The sequence below is a fragment of the Schistocerca americana genome, chromosome 4, assembly GCF_021461395.2.
Source record: "Schistocerca americana isolate TAMUIC-IGC-003095 chromosome 4, iqSchAmer2.1, whole genome shotgun sequence".
Lineage (NCBI taxonomy): Eukaryota > Metazoa > Arthropoda > Insecta > Orthoptera > Acrididae > Schistocerca > Schistocerca americana.
The window spans coordinates 54,846,829-54,867,028 of NC_060122.1; positions in this window are offsets into that span (position 1 = coordinate 54,846,829).

The window sequence follows — 20,200 nt, forward strand, 5'->3', positions numbered from 1 at the left end:
TAAGTCGGCATTGTGCCTTTTGTATTACATTCGGATGCAATTTCTGTGTTTCATCGTCAATAAGAAGGTCCAAGGGATACAGTAAACCTGAAGTGAAGCATCGGAATCTAAAACTGGACTCACAGGGGAGGTTCAAATCATAGATAGTGAGAGTGTCAGTCCTCTTGTACTCAAGTCGGCATTGTGTCTTTTGAATTTAATTCCGATGCAATTTCTCTGTTTCATCGTCATTAAGCAGGTCCATGGGATACAGTAAACCTGAAGAGAAGCATCGGAATCTAAAACTGGAATCACAGGAGAGGTTCAAATCGTTGATAGTTAGAGTGTCAGTCCTCTTATACTTAAGTCGGCATTGTTCCCTTTGTATTAAATTCGGATGCAATTTCTGTGTTTCATCGTCACTAAGAAGGTCCAAGGTATACAGTAAACCTGAAGTGAAGCATCGGAATCTAAAACTGGACTCACAGGAGGGGTTCAAATCATTGATAGTTAGAGTGTCAGTCCTCTTATACTTAAGTCGGCATTCTGCCTTTTGTATTAAATTCGGATGCAATTTCTGTGTTTTATCGTCAATAAGAAGGTCCAAGGGATCCAGTTAACCTGAAGTGAAACATCAGAATCTAAAACTGGACTCACAGGAGGGGTTGAAATCATAGATAGTTAGAGTGTCAGTCCTCTTGTACCTAAGTCGGCATTGTGTCTTTTGAAATTAATTCCGATGCAATTTCTGTGTTTCATCGTCAATAAGAATGTCCAAGGGATCCAGTAAACCTGAAGTGAAGCATCGGAATCTAAAACTGGACTCACAGGAGAGGTTCAAATCATAGAAACTAAGTGTGTCAGTCCGTTTGTACTTAATTCGGCATTGTGCTATTTGAATTTAGTTCCGATGCAATTTCTGTGTTTCATCGTCAGTAAGAAGGTCCAAATGATACAGCAGACCTGAAGTGAAGCATCGGAATCAAAAACTGGACTCACAGGGGAGGTTCAAATCATAGATAGTAAGAGTGTCAGTCCGCTTGTACTTAAGTCGGCATTGTGTCTTTTGAATTTAATTCCGATGCAATTTCTGTGTTTCACCGTCAATAAAAAGGTCCAATGGATACAGAAAACCTAAAGTGAAGCATCGGAACCTAAAACTAGACTCACAGGGGAGGTTCAAATCATTGATGGTTAGAGAGTCAGTCCTCTTATACTTAAGTCGACATTGTTCCTTTTGTATTAAATTCGGATGCAATTTCTGTGTTTCATCGTGAATAAGAAGGTCCAAGGGACACAGTAAACCTGAAGTGAAGCATCCGAATCTAAAACTGGACTCACAGGCGGGGTTCAAATCATTGATAGTTAGAGTGTCAGTCCTCTTATACTTAAGTCGGCATTGGGCCTTTTCTATTAAATTCGGATGCAATTTCTGTGTTTCATCGTCAATAAGAACGTCCAAGGGATCCAGTAAACCTGAAGTGAAGCATCGGAATCTAAAACTGGACTCACAGGAGGGGTTCAAATCATAGATAGTTAGAGTGTCAGTCCTCTTGTACTTAAGTCGGCATTGTGTCTTTTGAAATTAATTCCGATGCAATTTCTGTGTTTCATCGTCAATAAGAAGGTCAACGGTGACAGTAAACCTGAGGTGAAGCATCGGAATCTAAAACTGGACTCACAGGAGTGGTTCAAATCATTGATAGTTAGAGTGGCAGTCCTCTTGCACTTAAGTCGTCATTGTGTCTTTTGATATTAATTCCGATGCAATTTCTGTGTTTCATCGTCAATAAGAAGGTCAACGGTGACAGTAAACCTGAAGTGAAGCATCGGGATCTAAAACTGGACACACAGGAGTGGTTCAAATCATTGATAGTAGAGTGTCAGTCCTCTTGTACTTAAGTCGGCATTGTGTCTTTTGAATTTAATTCCGATGCAATTTCTGTGTTTCACCGTCAATAAGAAGGTCCAATGGATACAGTAAACCTGAAGTGAAGCATCGGAACCTAAAACTGGACTCACAGGAGAGGTTCAAATCATAGAAAGTTAGATAGTCAGTCCTGTAGTACTTAAGTCGGCATTGTGTCTTTTGAATTTAATTCCGATGCAATTTCTGTGTTTCATCGTCAATAAGAAGGTCCAAGGGATACAGTAAACCTGAAGTGAAGCATCGGAATCCCAAACTGGACTCACAGGGGAGGTTAAAATCATAGATCGTGAGAGTGTCAGTCCTCATGTACTTAAGTCGGCATTGTGATTTTTCTATTAAATTCGGATGCAATTTCTTTGTTTCATCGTCAATAAGAAATTCGAAGGGATACAGTAAACCTGAAGTGAAGCATCGGAATCTAAAACTGGACCCACAGGGGAGGTCAAACCATAGATAGTGAGAGTGTTAGTCCTCTTGTACTTAAGTCGGCATTGTGTCTTTTATTTTTAATTCCGATGCAATTTCTCTGTTTCATCGTCAATAAGCAGGGCCAAGGGATAAAGTGAACCTGAAGAGAAACATCGGAATCTAAAACTGGACTCACAGGGGAGGTTCAAATCATAGATAGTGAGAGTGTCAGTCCTCTTGTACTCAAGTCGGCATTGTGTCTTTTGAATTTAATTCCGATGCAATTTCTCTGTTTCATCGTCATTAAGCAGGTCCATGGGATACAGTAAACCTGAAGTGAAGCATCGGAATCTAAAACTGGACTCACAGGGGAGGTTCAAATCATAGATAGTGAGAGTGTCAGTCCTCTTGTACTCAAGTCGGCATTGTGTCTTTTGAATTTAATTCCGATGCAATTTCTCTGTTTCATCGTCATTAAGCAGGTCCATGGGATACAGTAAACCTGAAGAGAAGCATCGGAATCTAAAACTGGAATCACAGGAGAGGTTCAAAACGTTGATAGTTAGAGTGTCAGTCCTCTTATACTTAAGTCGGCATTGTTCCCTTTGTATTAAATTCGGATGCAATTTCTGTGTTTCATCGTCACTAAGAAGGTCCAAGGTATACAGTAAACCTGAAGTGAAGCATCGGAATCTAAAACTGGACTCACAGGAGGGGTTCAAATCATTGATAGTTAGAGTGTCAGTCCTCTTATACTTAAGTCGGCATTGTGCCTTTTGTATTAAATTCGGATGCAATTTCTGTGTTTTATCGTCAATAAGAAGGTCCAAGGGATCCAGTTAACCTGAAGTGAAACATCGGAATCTAAAACTGGACTCACAGGAGGGGTTGAAATCATAGATAGTTAGAGTGTCAGTCCTCTTGTACCTAAGTCGGCATTGTGTCTTTTGAAATTAATTCCGATGCAATTTCTGTGTTTCATCGTCAATAAGAATGTCCAAGGGATCCAGTAAACCTGAAGTGAAGCATCGGAATCTAAAACTGGACTCACCGGAGGGGTTCAAATCATAGATAGTAAGAGTGTCAGGCCTCTTGTACTTAAGTCGGCATTGTGTCTTTTGAATTTAATTCCGATGCAATTTCTGTGTTTCATCGTCAATAAGAAGGTCCAATTGATACAGTATACCTGAAGTGAAGCATCGGAATCTAAAACTGGACTCACAGGAGAGGTTCAAATCATAGATAGTTAGAGTGTCAGTCCTCTTGTACTTAAGTCGGCAATGTGCCTTTTGAATTTAATTCCGATGCAATTTCTGTGTTTCATCGTCAATAAGAACGTCCAAGGGATCCAGTAAACCTGAAGTGAAGCATTGGAATCTAAAACTGGACTCACAGGAGAGGTTCAAATCATAGAAACTAAGTGTGTCAGTCCGTTTGTACTTAAGTCGGCATTGTGCTATTTGAATTTAGTTCCGATGCAATTTCTGTGTTTCATCGTCAGTAAGAAGGTCCAAATGATACAGCAGACCTGAAGTGAAGCATCGGAATCTAAAACTGGACTCACAGGGGAGGTTCAAATCACAGATAGTGAGAGTGTCAGTCCGCTTGTACTTAAGTCGGCATTGTGTCTTTTGAATTTAATTCCGATGCAATTTCTGTGTTTCACCGTCAATAAAAAGGTCCAATGGATACAGAAAACCTAAAGTGAAGCATCGGAACCTAAAACTAGACTCACAGGGGAGGTTCAAATCATTGATGGTTAGAGAGTCAGTCCTCTTATACTTAAGTCGACATTGTTCCTTTTGTATTAAATTCGGATGCAATTTCTGTGTTTCATCGTGAATAAGAAGGTCCAAGGGACACAGTAAACCTGAAGTGAAGCATCCGAATCTAAAACTGGACTCACAGGCGGGGTTCAAATCATTGATAGTTAGAGTGTCAGTCCTCTTATACTTAAGTCGGCATTGGGCCTTTTCTATTAAATTCGGATGCAATTTCTGTGTTTCATCGTCAATAAGAACGTCCAAGGGATCCAGTAAACCTGAAGTGAAGCATCGGAATCTAAAACTGGACTCACAGGAGGGGTTCAAATCATAGATAGTTAGAGTGTCAGTCCTCTTGTACTTAAGTCGGCATTGTGTCTTTTGAAATTAATTCCGATGCAATTTCTGTGTTTCATCGTCAATAAGAAGGTCAACGGTGACAGTAAACCTGAAGTGAAGCATCGGAATCTAAAACTGGACTCACAGGAGTGGTTCAAATCATTGATAGTTTGAGTGGCAGTCCTCTTGCACTTAAGTCGTCAGTGTGTCTTTTGAAATTAATTCCGATGCAATTTCTGTGTTTCATCGTCAATAAGAAGGTCAACGGTGACAGTAAACCTGAAGTGAAGCATCGGGATCTAAAACTGGACACACAGGAGTGGTTCAAATCATTGATAGTTAGAGTGTCAGTCCTCTTGTACTTAAGTCGGCATTGTGTCTTTTGAATTTAATTCCGATGCAATTTCTGTGTTTCACCGTCAATAAGAAGGTCCAATGGATACAGTAAACCTGAAGTGAAGCATCGGAACCTAAAACTGGACTCACAGGAGAGGTTCAAATCATAGAAAGTTAGATAGTCAGTCCTGTAGTACTTAAGTCGGCATTGTGTCTTTTGAATTTAATTCCGATGCAATTTCTGTGTTTCATCGTCAATAAGAAGGTCCAAGGGATACAGTAAACCTGAAGTGAAGCATCGGAATCCCAAACTGGACTCACAGGGGAGGTTAAAATCATAGATCGTGAGAGTGTCAGTCCTCATGTACTTAAGTCGGCATTGTGATTTTTCTATTAAATTCGGATGCAATTTCTTTGTTTCATCGTCAATAAGAAATTCAAAGGGATACAGTAAACCTGAAGTGAAGCATCGGAATCTAAAACTGGACCCACAGGGGAGGTCAAACCATAGATAGTGAGAGTGTTAGTCCTCTTGTACTTAAGTCGGCATTGTGTCTTTTATTTTTAATTCCGATGCAATTTCTCTGTTTCATCGTCAATAAGCAGGGCCAAGGGATAAAGTGAACCTGAAAAGAAACATCGGAATCTAAAACTGGACTCATAGGAGAGGTTCAAATCATTGATAGTTAGAGTGTCAGTCCTCTCATACTTTAGTCGGCATTGTGCCTTTTGTATTAAATTCGGATGCAATGTCTGTGTTTCATCGTCAATAAGAAGGTCCAAGGGATACAGTAAGCCTGAAGTGAAACATCGGAATCTAAAACTGGACTCACAGGAGGGGTTGAAATCATAGATAGTTAGAGTGTCAGTCCTCTTGTACCTAAGTCGGCATTGTGTCTTTTGAAATTAATTCCGATGCAATTTCTGTGTTTCATCGTCAATAAGAATGTCCAAGGGATCCAGTAAACCTGAAGTGAAGCATCGGATCTAAAACTGGACTCACCGGAGGGGTTCAAATCATAGATAGTAAGAGTGTCAGGCCTCTTGTACTTAAGTCGGCATTGTGTCTTTTGAATTTAATTCCGATGCAATTTCTGTGTTTCATCGTCAATAAGAAGGTCCAATTGATACAGTATACCTGAAGTGAAGCATCGGAATCTAAAACTGGACTCACAGGAGAGGTTCAAATCATAGATAGTTAGAATGTCAGTCCTCTTGTACTTAAGTCGGCAATGTGCCTTTTGAATTTAATTCCGATGCAATTTCTGTGTTTCATCGTCAATAAGAACGTCCAAGGGATCCAGTAAACCTGAAGTGAAGCATTGGAATCTAAAACTGGACTCACAGGAGAGGTTCAAATCATAGAAACTAAGTGTGTCAGTCCGTTTGTACTTAAGTCGGCATTGTGCTATTTGAATTTAGTTCCGATGCAATTTCTGTGTTTCATCGTCAGTAAGAAGGTCCAAATGATACAGCAGACCTGAAGTGAAGCATCGGAATCTAAAACTGGACTCACAGGGGAGGTTCAAATCACAGATAGTGAGAGTGTCAGTCCGCTTGTACTTAAGTCGGCATTGTGTCTTTTGAATTTAATTCCGATGCAATTTCTGTGTTTCACCGTCAATAAAAAGGTCCAATGGATACAGAAAACCTAAAGTGAAGCATCGGAACCTAAAACTAGACTCACAGGGGAGGTTCAAATCATTGATGGTTAGAGAGTCAGTCCTCTTATACTTAAGTCGACATTGTTCCTTTTGTATTAAATTCGGATGCAATTTCTGTGTTTCATCGTGAATAAGAAGGTCCAAGGGATACAGTAAACCTGAAGTGAAGCATCCGAATCTAAAACTGGACTCACAGGCGGGGTTCAAATCATTGATAGTTAGAGTGTCAGTCCTCTTATACTTAAGTCGGCATTGGGCCTTTTCTATTAAATTCGGATGCAATTTCTGTGTTTCATCGTCAATAAGAACGTCCAAGGGATCCAGTAAACCTGAAGTGAAGCATCGGAATCTAAAACTGGACTCACAGGAGGGGTTCAAATCATAGATAGTTAGAGTGTCAGTCCTCTTGTACTTAAGTCGGCATTGTGTCTTTTGAAATTAATTCCGATGCAATTTCTGTGTTTCATCGTCAATAAGAAGGTCAACGGTGACAGTAAACCTGAAGTGAAGCATCGGAATCTAAAACTGGACTCACAGGAGTGGTTCAAATCATTGATAGTTAGAGTGGCAGTCCTCTTGTACTTAAGTCGTCATTGTGTCTTTTGAAATTAATTCCGATGCAATTTCTGTGTTTCATCGTCAATAAGAAGGTCAACGGTGACAGTAAACCTGAAGTGAAGCATCGGGATCTAAAACTGGACACACAGGAGTGGTTCAAATCATTGATAGTTAGAGTGTCAGTCCTCTTGTACTTAAGTCGGCATTGTGTCTTTTGAATTTAATTCCGATGCAATTTCTGTGTTTCACCGTCAATAAGAAGGTAAAATGGATACAGTAAACCTGAAGTGAAGCATCGGAACCTAAAACTGGACTCACAGGAGAGGTTCAAATCATAGAAAGTTAGATAGTCAGTCCTGTTGTACTTAAGTCGGCATTGTGTCTTTTGAATTTAGTTCCGATGCAATTTCTGTGTTTCATCGTCAATAAGAAGGTCCAAGGGATACAGTAAACCTGAAGTGAAGCATCGGAATCCCAAACTGGACTCACAGGGGAGGTTAAAATCATAGATCGTGAGAGTGTCAGTCCTCATGTACTTAAGTCGGCATTGTGATTTTTCTATTAAATTCGGATGCAATTTCTTTGTTTCATCGTCAATAAGAAATTCGAAGGGATACAGTAAACCTGAAGTGAAGCATCGGAATCTAAAACTGGACCCACAGGGGAGGTTCAAACCATAGATAGTGAGAGTGTTAGTCCTCTTGTACTTAAGTCGGCATTGTGTCTTTTATTTTTAATTCCGATGCAATTTCTCTGTTTCATCGTCAATAAGCAGGGCCAAGGGATAAAGTGAACCTGAAGAGAAACATCGGAATCTAAAACTGGACTCATAGGAGAGGTTCAAATCATTGATAGTTAGAGTGTCAGTCCTCTCATACTTTAGTCGGCATTGAGCCTTTTGTATTAAATTCGGATGCAATGTCTGTGTTTCATCGTCAATAAGAAGGTCCAAGGGATACAGTAAGCCTGAAGTGAACCATCGAAGTCTGAAACTGGACTCCCAGGAGGGGTTCAAAACATTGATAGTTAGAGTGTCAGTCCTCTTATACTTAAGTCGGAATTGTGCCTTTTGTATTACATTCGGATGCAATTTCTTTGTTTCATCGTCAATAAGAAGGTCCAAGGGATACAGTAAAAGTGAAGTGAAGCATCGGAATCTAAAACTGGACTCACCGGAGGGATTCAAATCATAGATAGTAAGAGTGTCAGGCCTCTTGTACTTAAGTCGGCATTGTGCTTTTTGAATTTAATTCTGATGCAATTTCTGTGTTTCATCGTCAATAAGAAGGTCCAAGGGGTACAGTAACCCTGAAGTAAAGCATCGGAATCTAAAACTGGACTCACAGGAGGGGTTCAAATAATTGATAGTTAGAGTGTCGGTCGTCTTGTACTTAAGTCGGCATTGTGCTTTTTGAATTTAATTCTGATGCAATTTCTGTGTTTCATAGTCAATAAGAAGGTCCAAGGGATACAGTAAACCTGAAGTGAAGCATCGGAATCTAAAACTGGACTCACAGGGGAGGTTCAAATCATAGATAGTGAGAGTGTCAGTCCTCTTGTACTCAAGTCGGCATTAGGTCTTTTGAATTTAATTCCGATGCAATTTCTCTGTTTCAGCGTCATTAAGCAGGTCCATGGGATACAGTAACCCTGAAGTAAAGCATCGGAATCTAAAACTGGACTCACAGGAGGGGTTCAAATAATTGATAGTTAGAGTGTCAGTCGTCTTGTACTTAAGTCGGCATTGTGCTTTTTGAATTTAATTCTGATGCTATTTCTGTGATTCATCGTCAATGAGAAGGTCCAAGGGATACAGTAAACCTGATGTGAAGCATCGGAATCTAAAACAGGACTCACAGGAGAGGTTCAAATCATAGAAAATTAGATTGTCAGTCCTCTTGTACTTAAGTCGGCATTGTGCCTTTTGTATTAAATTCGGATGCAATTTCTGTGTTTCATCGTCAATAAGAAGGTCCAAGGGATACAGTAAACCTGATGTGAAGCATCGGAATCTAAAACTGGACTCACAGGAAGTGTTCAGATCATTGATAGTTAGAGTGTCAGTCCTCTTATACATAAGTCGGCATTGTGCCTTTTGTATTAAATTCGGATGCAATTTCTGTGTTTCATCGTCAATAAGATAATCCAAGGGATACAGCAGACCTGAAGGGAAGCATCGGAATCTAAAACTGGACTCACAGGAGAGGTTCAAATCATAGATAGTTAGAGTGTGAGTCCTCTTGTACTTAAGTCGGCATTGTGTCATTTGAATTTAATTCCGATGCAATTTCTGTGTTTCATCATCAATAAGAAGGTCCAAGGGATACAGTAAACCTGAAGTGAAGCATCGGAATCTAAAACTGGACTCACAGGAGGGGTTCAAATCATTAATAATTAGAGTGTTATTCCACTTATACTTAAGTCGGCATTGTGCCTTTTGTATGAAATTCGGATGCAATTTCTGTGTTTCATCGTCAATAAGAAGGTCCAAGGGATACAGTAAACCTGAAGAGAAGCATCGGAATCTAAAACTGGACTCACTGGAGGGGTTCACATCATTGATAGATAGAGTGTCAGTCCACTTGTACTTAAGTCGGCATTGTGCCTTTTGTATTAAATTCGGATGCAATTTCTGTGTTTTATCGTCAATAAGATAATCCAAGGGATACAGCAGACCTGAAGGGAAGCATCGGAATCTAAAACTGGACTCACAGGAGAGGTTCAAATCATAGATAGCTAGAGTGTGAGTCCTCTTGTACTTAAGTCGGCATTGTGTCATTTGAATTTAATTCCGATGCAATTTCTGTGTTTCATCATCAATAAGAAGGTCCAAGGGATACAGTAAACCTGAAGAGAAGCATCGGAATCTAAAACTGGACTCACAGGAGAGGTTCAAATCATTGATAGTTAGAGTGTCAGTCCTCTTGTACTTAAGTCGGCATTGTGTCTTTTGAATTTAATTCCGATGCAATTTCTGTGTTTTATCGTCAATAAGAAGGTCCAAGGGATGCAGTGAACCTGAAGTGAAGCATCGGAATCTAAAACTGGACTCACAGGAGAGGTTCAAATCAAAGATAGTTAGAGAGTCAGTCCTCTTGTACTTAAGTCGGCATTGTGTTTTTTGAATTTAATTCCGATGCTATTTCTGTGTTTCATCGTAAATAAGTAGGTCCAAGGTATACAGTAAACCTTAAGTGAAGCATTGGAATCTAAAACTGGACTCACAGGAGGGGTTCAAATCATTGATAGTTAGAGTGTCAGTCCTCTTGTACTTAAGTCGGCATTGTGCCTTTTGTATTAAATTCGGATGCAATTTCAGTGTGTCATCATCAATAAGAAGGTCCAAGGGATACAGTAAACCTGAATTGGAGCATCGCAATCTAAAACTAGACTCACACGAGAGGTTCAAACCATATATTGTTAGAGTTTCAGTCCTCTTGTACTTAAGTCGGCATTGTGTCATTTGAATTTAATTCCGACGCAATTTCTGTGTTTCATCGTCAATAAGAAGGTCCAAGGGATACAGTAAACCTGAAGAGAAGCATCGGTATCTAAAGCTGGACTCACAGGAGAAGTTCAAATCATAGAAAGTTAGATTGTCAGTCCTCTTGTACTTAAGTCGGCATTGTGCCTTTTGTATTAAATTCGGATGCAATTTCTGTGTTTCATCGTCAATAAGAAGGTCCAAGGGATACAGTAAACCTGAAGTGAAGCATCGGATTCTAAAACTGGACTCACAGGAGAGGTTCAAATCATTGATAGTTAGAGTGTCAGTCCTCTTATACTTAAGTCGGCATTGTGCCTTTTGTATTAAATTCGGATCCAACTTCGGTGTTTTATCGTCAATAAGATGGTCCAGGGGATACAGTAATCCCGAAGTGAAGCATCGGAATCTAAAACTGGACTCACAGGACAGGATCAAATCATAGAATGTTAGATTGTCAGTCCTCTTGTACTTAAGTCGGCATTGTGCCTTTTGTATTAAATTCGGATGTAATTTCTATATTTCATCGTCAATAAGAAGGTCAATGGATGCAGTAAACCTGAAGTGAAGCATCGGAATCTAAAACTGGACTCACGGGAGAGGTTCAAATCATAGATAGTTAGAGTGTCAGTCCTGTTGTACTTAAGTCGACATTGTGTCTTTTGATTTTAATTCCGATGCAATTTCTGTGTTTCATCGTCAATAAGAAGGTCCAATGGATACAGTAAACCTGAAGTGAAGCATCGGAATCTAAAACTGGACTCACAGGAGGGGTTCAAATCATTGATAGTTAGAGTGTCAGTCCTCTTATACGTAAGTCGGCATTGTGCTTTTTGTATTAAATTCGGATGCAATTTCTGTGTTTCATCGTCTGTAAGAAGGTCCAAGGGATACAGTAAACCAGAAGTGATGCATCGGAATCTAAAACTGGACTCAGAGGAGGGGTCCAAATCATGGATAGTTAGAGTGTCAGTCCTATTGTACTTAAGTCGGCATTGTGCTTTTTGAATTTAATTCCGATGCAATTTATGTGTTTCATCGTCAATAAGAAGGTCCAAGGGATACAGTAAACCTGAAGTGAAGCATCGGAATCTAAAACTGGACTCACAGTAAATGTTCAAATCATAGACAGTTAGAGTGTCAGACCTCTTGTACTTAAGTCGGCATCGTGTCTTTTGAATTTAATTCCGATGCAATTTCTGTGTTTCATCGTCAATAAGCAGGTCCAAGGGATACAGAAAAAACCTGAAGTGAAGCATCGGTATCTAAAACTGGACTCACAGGAGGGGTTCAAATCATTGATAGTTAGAGTGTCAGTCCACTTATACTTATGTCGGCATTGTGCCTTTTGTATTAAATTCGGATGAAATTTCAGTGTTTCATCGTGAATAAGAACGTCCAAGGGATACAGTAAACCTGATGTAAAGCATCGGAATCTAAAACTGGACTCCCAGGAGGGGTTCAAATCATTGATAGTTAAGGTGTCAGTCCTTTTGTACTTAAGTCGGCATTGTGTCTTTTGAATTTAATTCCGATGCAATTTCTGTGTTTCATCGTCAATACGAAGGTCCAAGGGATACAGTAAACCTGAAGTGAAGCATCGGAATCTAAAACTGGACTCACAGGAGGGGTTCAAATCATTAATAATTAGAGTGTTATTCCTCTTATACTTAAGTCGGCATTGTGCCTTTTGTATGAAATTCGGATGCAATTTCTGTGTTTCATCGTCAATAAGTCGGTCCAAGGGATACAGTAAACCTGAAGAGAAGCATCGGAATCTAAAACTGGACTCACAGGAGGGGTCCACATCATTGATAGATAGAGTGTCAGTCCACTTGTACTTAAGTCGGCATTGTGCCTTTCGTATTAAATTCGGATGCAATTTCTGTGTTTCATCGTCAATAAGATAATCCAAGGGATACAGCAGACCTGAAGGGAAGCATCGGAATCTAAAACTGGACTCACAGGAGAGGTTCAAATCATAGATAGTTAGAGTGTGAGTCCTCTTGTACTTAAGTCGGCATTGTGTCATTTGAATTTAATTCCGATGCAATTTCTGTGTTTCATCATCAATAAGAAGGTCCAAGGGATACAGTAAACCTGAAGAGAAGCATCGGAATCTAAAACTGGACTCACAGGAGAGGTTCAAATCATTGATAGTTAGAGTGTCAGTCCTCTTGTACTTAAGTCGGCATTGTGTCTTTTGAATTTAATTCCGATGCAATTTCTGTGTTTTATCGTCAATAAGAAGGTCCAAGGGATACAGTGAACCTGAAGTGAAGCATCGGAATCTAAAACTGGACTCACAGGAGAGGTTCAAATCAAAGATAGTTAGAGAGTCAGTCCTCTTGTGCTTAAGTCGGCATTGTGTTTTTTGAATTTAATTCCGATGCTATTTCTGTGTTTCATCGTAAATAAGTAGGTCCAAGGGATACAGTAAACCTTAAGTGAAGCATTGGAATCTAAAACTGGACTCACAGGAGGGGTTCAAATCATTGATAGTTAGAGTGTCAGTCCTCTTGTACTTAAGTTGGCATTGTGCCTTTTGTATTAAATTCGGATGCAATTTCTGTGTGTCATCATCAATAAGAAGGTCCAAGGGATACAGTAAACCTGAATTGGAGCATCGGAATCTAAAACTAGACTCACAGGAGAGGTTCAAACCATATATAGTTAGAGTTTCAGTCCTCTTGTACTTAAGTCGGCATTGTGTCATTTGAATTTAATTCCGACGCAATTTCTGTGTTTCATCGTCAATAAGAAGGTCCAAGGGATACAGTAAACCTGAAGAGAAGCATCGGTATCTAAAGCTGGACTCACAGGAGAAGTTCAAATCATAGAGAGTTAGATTGTCAGTCCTCTTGTACTTAAGTCGGCATTGTGCCTTTTGTATTAAATTCGGATGCAATTTCTGTGTTTCATCGTCAATAAGAAGGTCCAAGGGATACAGTAAACCTGAAGTGAAGCATCGGATTCTAAAACTGGACTCACAGGAGGAGTTCAAATCATTGATAGTTAGAGTGTCAGTCCTCTTATACTTAAGTCGGCATTGTGCCTTTTGTATTAAATTCGGATCCAACTTCGGTGTTTTATCGTCAATAAGATGGTCCAGGGGATACAGTAATCCCGAAGTGAAGCATCGGAATCTAAAACTGGACTCACAGGAGAGGATCAAATCATAGAATGTTAGATTGTCAGTCCTCTTGTACTTAAGTCGGCATTGTGCCTTTTGTATTAAATTCGGATGTAATTTCTATATTTCATCGTCAATAAGAAGGTCAATGGATGCAGTAAACCTGAAGTGAAGCATCGGAATCTAAAACTGGACTCACGGGAGAGGTTCAAATCATAGATAGTTAGAGTGTCAGTCCTGTTGTACTTAAGTCGACATTGTGTCTTTTGATTTTAATTCCGATGCAATTTCTGTGTTTCATCGTCAATAAGAAGGTCCAATGGCTACAGTAAACCTGAAGTGAAGCATCGGAATCTAAAACTGGACTCACAGGAGGGGTTCAAATCATTGATAGTTAGAGTGTCAGTCCTCTTATACGTAAGTCGGCATTGTGCCTTTTGTATTAAATTCGGATGCAATTTCTGTGTTTCATCGTCAATAAGGAATTCCAAGGGATACAGTAAACCTGAAGTGATGCATCGGAATCTAAAACTGGACTCAGAGGAGGGGTCCAAATCATAGATAGTTAGAGTGTCAGTCCTATTGTACTTAAGTCGGCATTGTGCTTTTTGAATTTAATTCCGATGCAATTTATGTGTTTCATCGTCAATAAGAAGGTCCAAGGGATACAGTAAACCTGAAGTGAAGCATCGGAATCTAAAACTGGACTCACAGTAAATGTTCAAATCATAGATAGTTAGAGTGTCAGACCTCTTGTACTTAAGTCGGCATCGTGTCTTTTGAATTTAATTCCGATGCAATTTCTGTGTTTCATCGTCAATAAGCAGGTCCAAGGGATACAGTAAACCTGAAGTGAAGCATCGGTATCTACAACTGGACTCACAGGAGGGGTTCAAATCATTGATAGTTAGAGTGTCAGTCCACTTATACTTAAGTCGGCATTGTGCCTTTTGTATTAAATTCGGATGAAATTTCTGTCTTTCATCGTGAATAAGAACGTCCAAGGGATACAGTAAACCTGAAGTGAAGCATCGGAATCTAAAACTGGACTCACAGGAGAGGTTCAAATCATAGATAGTTAGAGTGTCAGTCCTCTTGTACTTAAGTCGGCATTGTGTCTTTTGAATTTAATTCCGATGCAATTTCTGTGTTTCATCGTCAATACGAAGGTCCAAGGGATACAGTAAACCTGAAGTGAAGCATCGGAATCTAAAACTGGACTCACTGGAGGGGTTCAAATCATTAATAATTAGAGTGTTATTCCTCTTATACTTAATTCGGCATTGTGCTTTTTGTATGAAATTCGGATGCAATTTCTGTGTTTCATCGTCAATAAGAAGGTCCAAGGGATACAGCAGACCTGAAGGGAAGCATCGGAATCTAAAACTGGACTCACAGGAGAGGTTCAAATCATAGATAGTTAGAGTGTGAGTCCTCTTGTACTTAAGTCGGCATTGTGTCATTTGAATTTAATTCCGATGCAATTTCTGTGTTTCATCATCAATAAGAAGGTCCAAGGGATACAGTAAACCTGAAGAGAAGCATCGGAATCTAAGACTGGACTCACAGGAGAGGTTCAAATCATTGATAGTTAGAGTGTCAGTCCTCTTGTACTTAAGTCGGCATTGGGTCTTTTGAATTTAATTCCGATGCAATTTCTGTGTTTTATCGTCAATAAGAAGGTCCAAGGGATACAGTGAACCTGAAGTGAAGCATCCGAATCTAAAACTGGACTCCCAGGAGAGGTTCAAATCAAAGATAGTTAGAGAGTCAGTCCTCTTGTACTTAAGTCGGCATTGTGTTTTTTGAATTTAATTCCGATGCTATTTCTGTGTTTCATCGTAAATAAGTAGGTCCAAGGGATACAGTAAACCTTAAGTGAAGCATTGGAATCTAAAACTGGACTCACAGGAGGGGTTCAAATCATTGATAGTTAGAGTGTCAGTCCTCTTGTACTTAAGTCGGCATTGTGCCTTTTGTATTAAATTCGGATGCAATTTCTGTGTGTCATCATCAATAAGAAGGTCCAAGGGATACAGTAAACCTGAATTGGAGCATCGGAATCTAAAACTAGACTCACAGTAGAGGTTCAAACCATATATAGTTAGAGTTTCAGTCCTCTTGTACTTAAGTCGGCATTGTGTCATTTGAATTTAATTCCGACGGAATTTCTGTGTTTCATCGTCAATAAGAAGGTCCAAGGGATACAGTAAACCTGAAGAGAAGCATCGGTATCTAAAGCTGGACTCACAGGAGAAGTTCAAATCATAGAAAGTTAGATTGTCAGTCCTCTTGTACTTAAGTCGGCATTGTGCCTTTTGTATTAAATTCGGATGCAATTTCTGTGTTTCATCGTCAATAAGAAGGTCCAAGGGATACAGTAAACCTGAAGTGAAGCATCGGATTCTAAAACTGGACTCACAGGAGGGGTTCAAATCAATGATATTTAGAGTGTCAGTCCTCTTATACTTAAGTCGGCATTGTGCCTTTTGTATTAAATTCGGATCCAACTTCGGTGTTTTATCGTCAATAAGATGGTCCAGGGGATACAGTAATCCTGAAGTGAAGCATCGGAATCTAAAACTGGACTCACAGGAGAGGATCAAATCATAGAATGTTAGATTGTCAGTCCTCTTGTACTTAAGTCGGCATTGTGCCTCTTGTATTAAATTCGGATGCAATTTCTATATTTCATCGTCAATAAGAAGGTCAATGGATGCAGTAAACCTGAAGTTAAGCATCGGAATCTAAAACTGGACTCACAGGAGGGGTTCAAATCATTGATAGTTAGAGTGTCAGTCCTCTTATACGTAAGTCGGCATTGTGCCTTTTGTATTAAATTCGGATGCAATTTCTGTGTTTCATCGTCAATAAGAAGGTCCAAGGGATACAGTAAACCTGAAGTGATGCATCGGAATCTAAAACTGGACTCAGAGGAGGGGTCCAAATCATAGATAGTTAGAGTGTCAGTCCTCTTGTACTTAAGTCGGCATTGTGCTTTTTGAATTTAATTCCGATGCAATTTATGTGTTTCATCGTCAATAAGAAGGTCCAAGGGATACAGTAAACCTGAAGTGAAGCATCGGAATCTAAAACTGGACTCACAGTAAATGTTCAAATCATAGATAGTTAGAGTGTCAGACCTCTTGTACTTAAGTCGGCATCGTGTCTTTTGAATTTAATTCCGATGCAATTTCTGTGTTTCATCGTCAGTAAGCAGGTCCAAGGGATACAGTAAAACTGAAGTGAAGCATCGGTATCTAAAACTGGACTCACAGGAGGGGTTCAAATCTTTGATAGTTAGAGTGTCAGTCCTCTTGTACTTAAGTCGGCATTGTGTCTTTTGAATTTAATTCCGATGCAATTTCTGTGTTTCATCGTCAATAAGAAGGTCCAATGGATACAGTAAACCTGAAGTGAAGCATCGGAATCTAAATCTGGACTCACAGGAGGGGTTCAAATCATTGATAGTTACAGTGTCAGTCCTCTTATACGTAAGTCAGCATTGTGCCTTTTGTATTAAATTCGGATGCAATTTCTGTGTTTCATCGTCAATAAGAAGGTCCAAGGGATACAGTAAACCTGCAGTGAAGCATCGGAATCTAAAACTCGACTCACAGGAGGGGTTCAAATCATTAATAGTTAGAGTGTCACTCCTCTTATACTTAGGTCGGCATTATGCATTTTCTATTAACTTCGGATGCAATTTCTGTTATTCATCGTCAATAAGAAGGTCCAAGGGATGCAGTAAGCCTAAAGTGAACAATCGGAATCTAAAACTGGACTTACAGGAGCGGTTCAAATCATTGTTAATTAGAGTGTAAGTCCTCTTACACTTAAGTCGGCATTGTGCCTTTTGTATTAAATTCGGATGCAATTTCTGTGATTCATCGTCAATGAGAAGGTCCAAGGGATACAGTAAACCTGATGTGAAGCATCGGAATCTAAAACTGGACTCACAGGAGAGGTTCAAATCATAGAAAGTTAGATTGTCAGTCCTCTTGTACTTATGTCGGCATTGTGCCTTTTGTATTAAATTCGGATGCAAATTCCGTGTTTCATCGTCTATAAGAAGGTCCAAGGGATACAGTAAACCTGATGTGAAGCCTCGGAATCTAAAACTGGACTCACAGGAGGGGTTCAAATCATTGATAGTTAGAGTGTCAGTCCTCTTATACATAAGTCGGCATTGTGCCTTTTGTATTAAATTCGGATGCAATTTCTGTGTTTCATCGTCAATAAGAAGGTCCAAGGGATACAGTGAACCTGAAGTGAAGCTTCGGAATCTAAAACTCGACCCACAGGATGGGTTCAAATCATTGATAGTTAGAGTGTCAGTCCTCTTATACTTAAGTCGGCATTGTGCCTTTTGTATTAACTTAGGATGCAATTTGTGTGTCTCATCGTCAATAAGATCGTCCAATGGATACAGTAAACCTGAAGTAAAGCATCGGAATCAAAAACTGGACTCCCAGGAGGGGTTCAAATCATTGATAGTTAAGGTGTCAGTCCTTTTGTACTTAAGTCGGCATTGTGCCTTTTGTATTAAATTCGGATGCAATTTCTGTGTTTCATCGTCAATAAGATAATCCAAGGGATACAGTAGACCTGAAGGGAAGCATCGGAATCTAAAACTGGACTCACAGGAGAGATTCATATCATAGATAGTTAGAGTGTCAGTCCTCTTGTACTTAAGTCGGCATTGTGTCTTTTGAATTTAACTCGGATGCAATTTCTGTGTTTCATCGTCAATAAGTAGGTCCAAGGGATACAGTAAACCTGAAGTGTAGCATCGGAATCTAAAACTCGACTCAGACGAGGTGTTCAAATCATTGATAGTTAGAGTGTCAGTCCTCTTGTACTTAATTCAGCATTGTGAATTTTGTATTAAATTCGGATGCAATTTCTGTGTTTCATCGTCAATAAGAGGGTCCAAGGGATACAGTAAACCTGAAGTGAGCATCGGAATCTAAAACTGGACTCACAGGAGAGGTTCAAATCATAGATAGTTAGAGTGCCAGTCCTCTTGTACTTAATTCGGCATTGTGTCTTTTGAATTTTATTCCGATGCAATTTCTGTGTTTCATCATCAATAAGAAGGTCCAAGGGATACAGTAAACCTGAAGTGAAGCATCGGAATCCCAAACTGGACTCACAGGTTAGGTTCAAATCATAGATCGTGAGAGTGTCAGTCCTCATGTACTTAAGTCGGCATTGTGTCTTTTGAATGTAATTCCGATGCAATTTCTCTGTTTCATCGTCAATAAGCAGGTCCAAGGGATACAGTGAACCTGAAGAGAAGCATCGGAATCTAAAACTGGACTCACTGGAGAGGTTCAAATCATTGATAGTTAGAGTGTCAGTCCTCTTATACTTAAGTCGGCATTGTTCCTTTTGTATTAAATTCGGATGCAATTTCAGTGTTTCATCGTCAATAAGAAGGTCCAAGGGATACAGTAAACCTGAAGTGAAGCATCGGAATCTAAAACTGGACTCACAGGAGGGGTTCAAATCATTGATAGTTAGAGTGTCAGTCCTCTTATACTTAAGTCGGCATTCTGCCTTTTGTATTAAATTCGGATGCAATTTCTGTGTTTCATCGTCAATAAGAACGTCCAAGGGATATAGTAAACCTGAAGTGAAGCATCGGAATCTAAAACTGGACTAACAGGAGGGGCTCAAATCATAGTTAGTTAGAGTGTCAGTCCTCTTGTACTTAAGTCGGCATTGTGTCTTTTGAAATTAATTCTGATGCAATTTCTGTGTTTCATCGTCAATAAGAAGGTCAATGGATACAGTAAAACTGAAGTGAAGCATCGGAATCTAAAACTTGACACACAGGAGTGGTTCAAATCATTGATAGTTAGAGTGTCAGTCCTCTTGTATTTAAGTCTTCATTGTGTCTTTTGATTTTATTCCGATGCAATTTCTGTGCTTCATCGTCAATAAGAAGGTCCAAGGGATACTGTAAGCCTGAAGTGAACCATCGGAATCTAAAACTGGACTCACAGGTGGGGTTCAAATCATTAATAGTTAGAGTGTCAGTCCTCTTATACTTAAGTCGGCATTGTGATTTTTCTATTAAATTCGGATGCAATTTCTGTGTTTCATCGTCAATAAGAAATTCGAAGGGATACAGTAAACCTGAAGTGAATCATCGGAATCCAAAACTGGACTCACAGGGGAGGTTCAAACCATTGATAGTGAGAGTGTTAGTCCTCTTGTACTTAAGTCGGCATTGTGTCTTTTGTTTTTAATTCCGATGCAATTTCTCTGTTTCATCGTCAATAAGCAGGGCCAAGGGATAAAGTGAACCTGAAGAGAAACATCGGAATCTAAAACTGGACTCATAGGAGAGGTTCAAATCATTGATAGTTAGAGTGTCAGTCCTCTCATATTTAAGTCGGCATTGTGCCTTTTGTATTAAATTCGGATGCAATGTCTGTGTTTCATCGTCAATAAGAAGGTCCAAGGTGTACAGTAACCCTGAAGTAAAGCATCGGAATCTAAAACTGGACTCACAGGAGGGGTTCAAATAATTGATAGTTAGAGTGTCAGTCGTCTTGTACTTAAGTCGACATTGTGCTTTTTGAATTTAATTCTGAT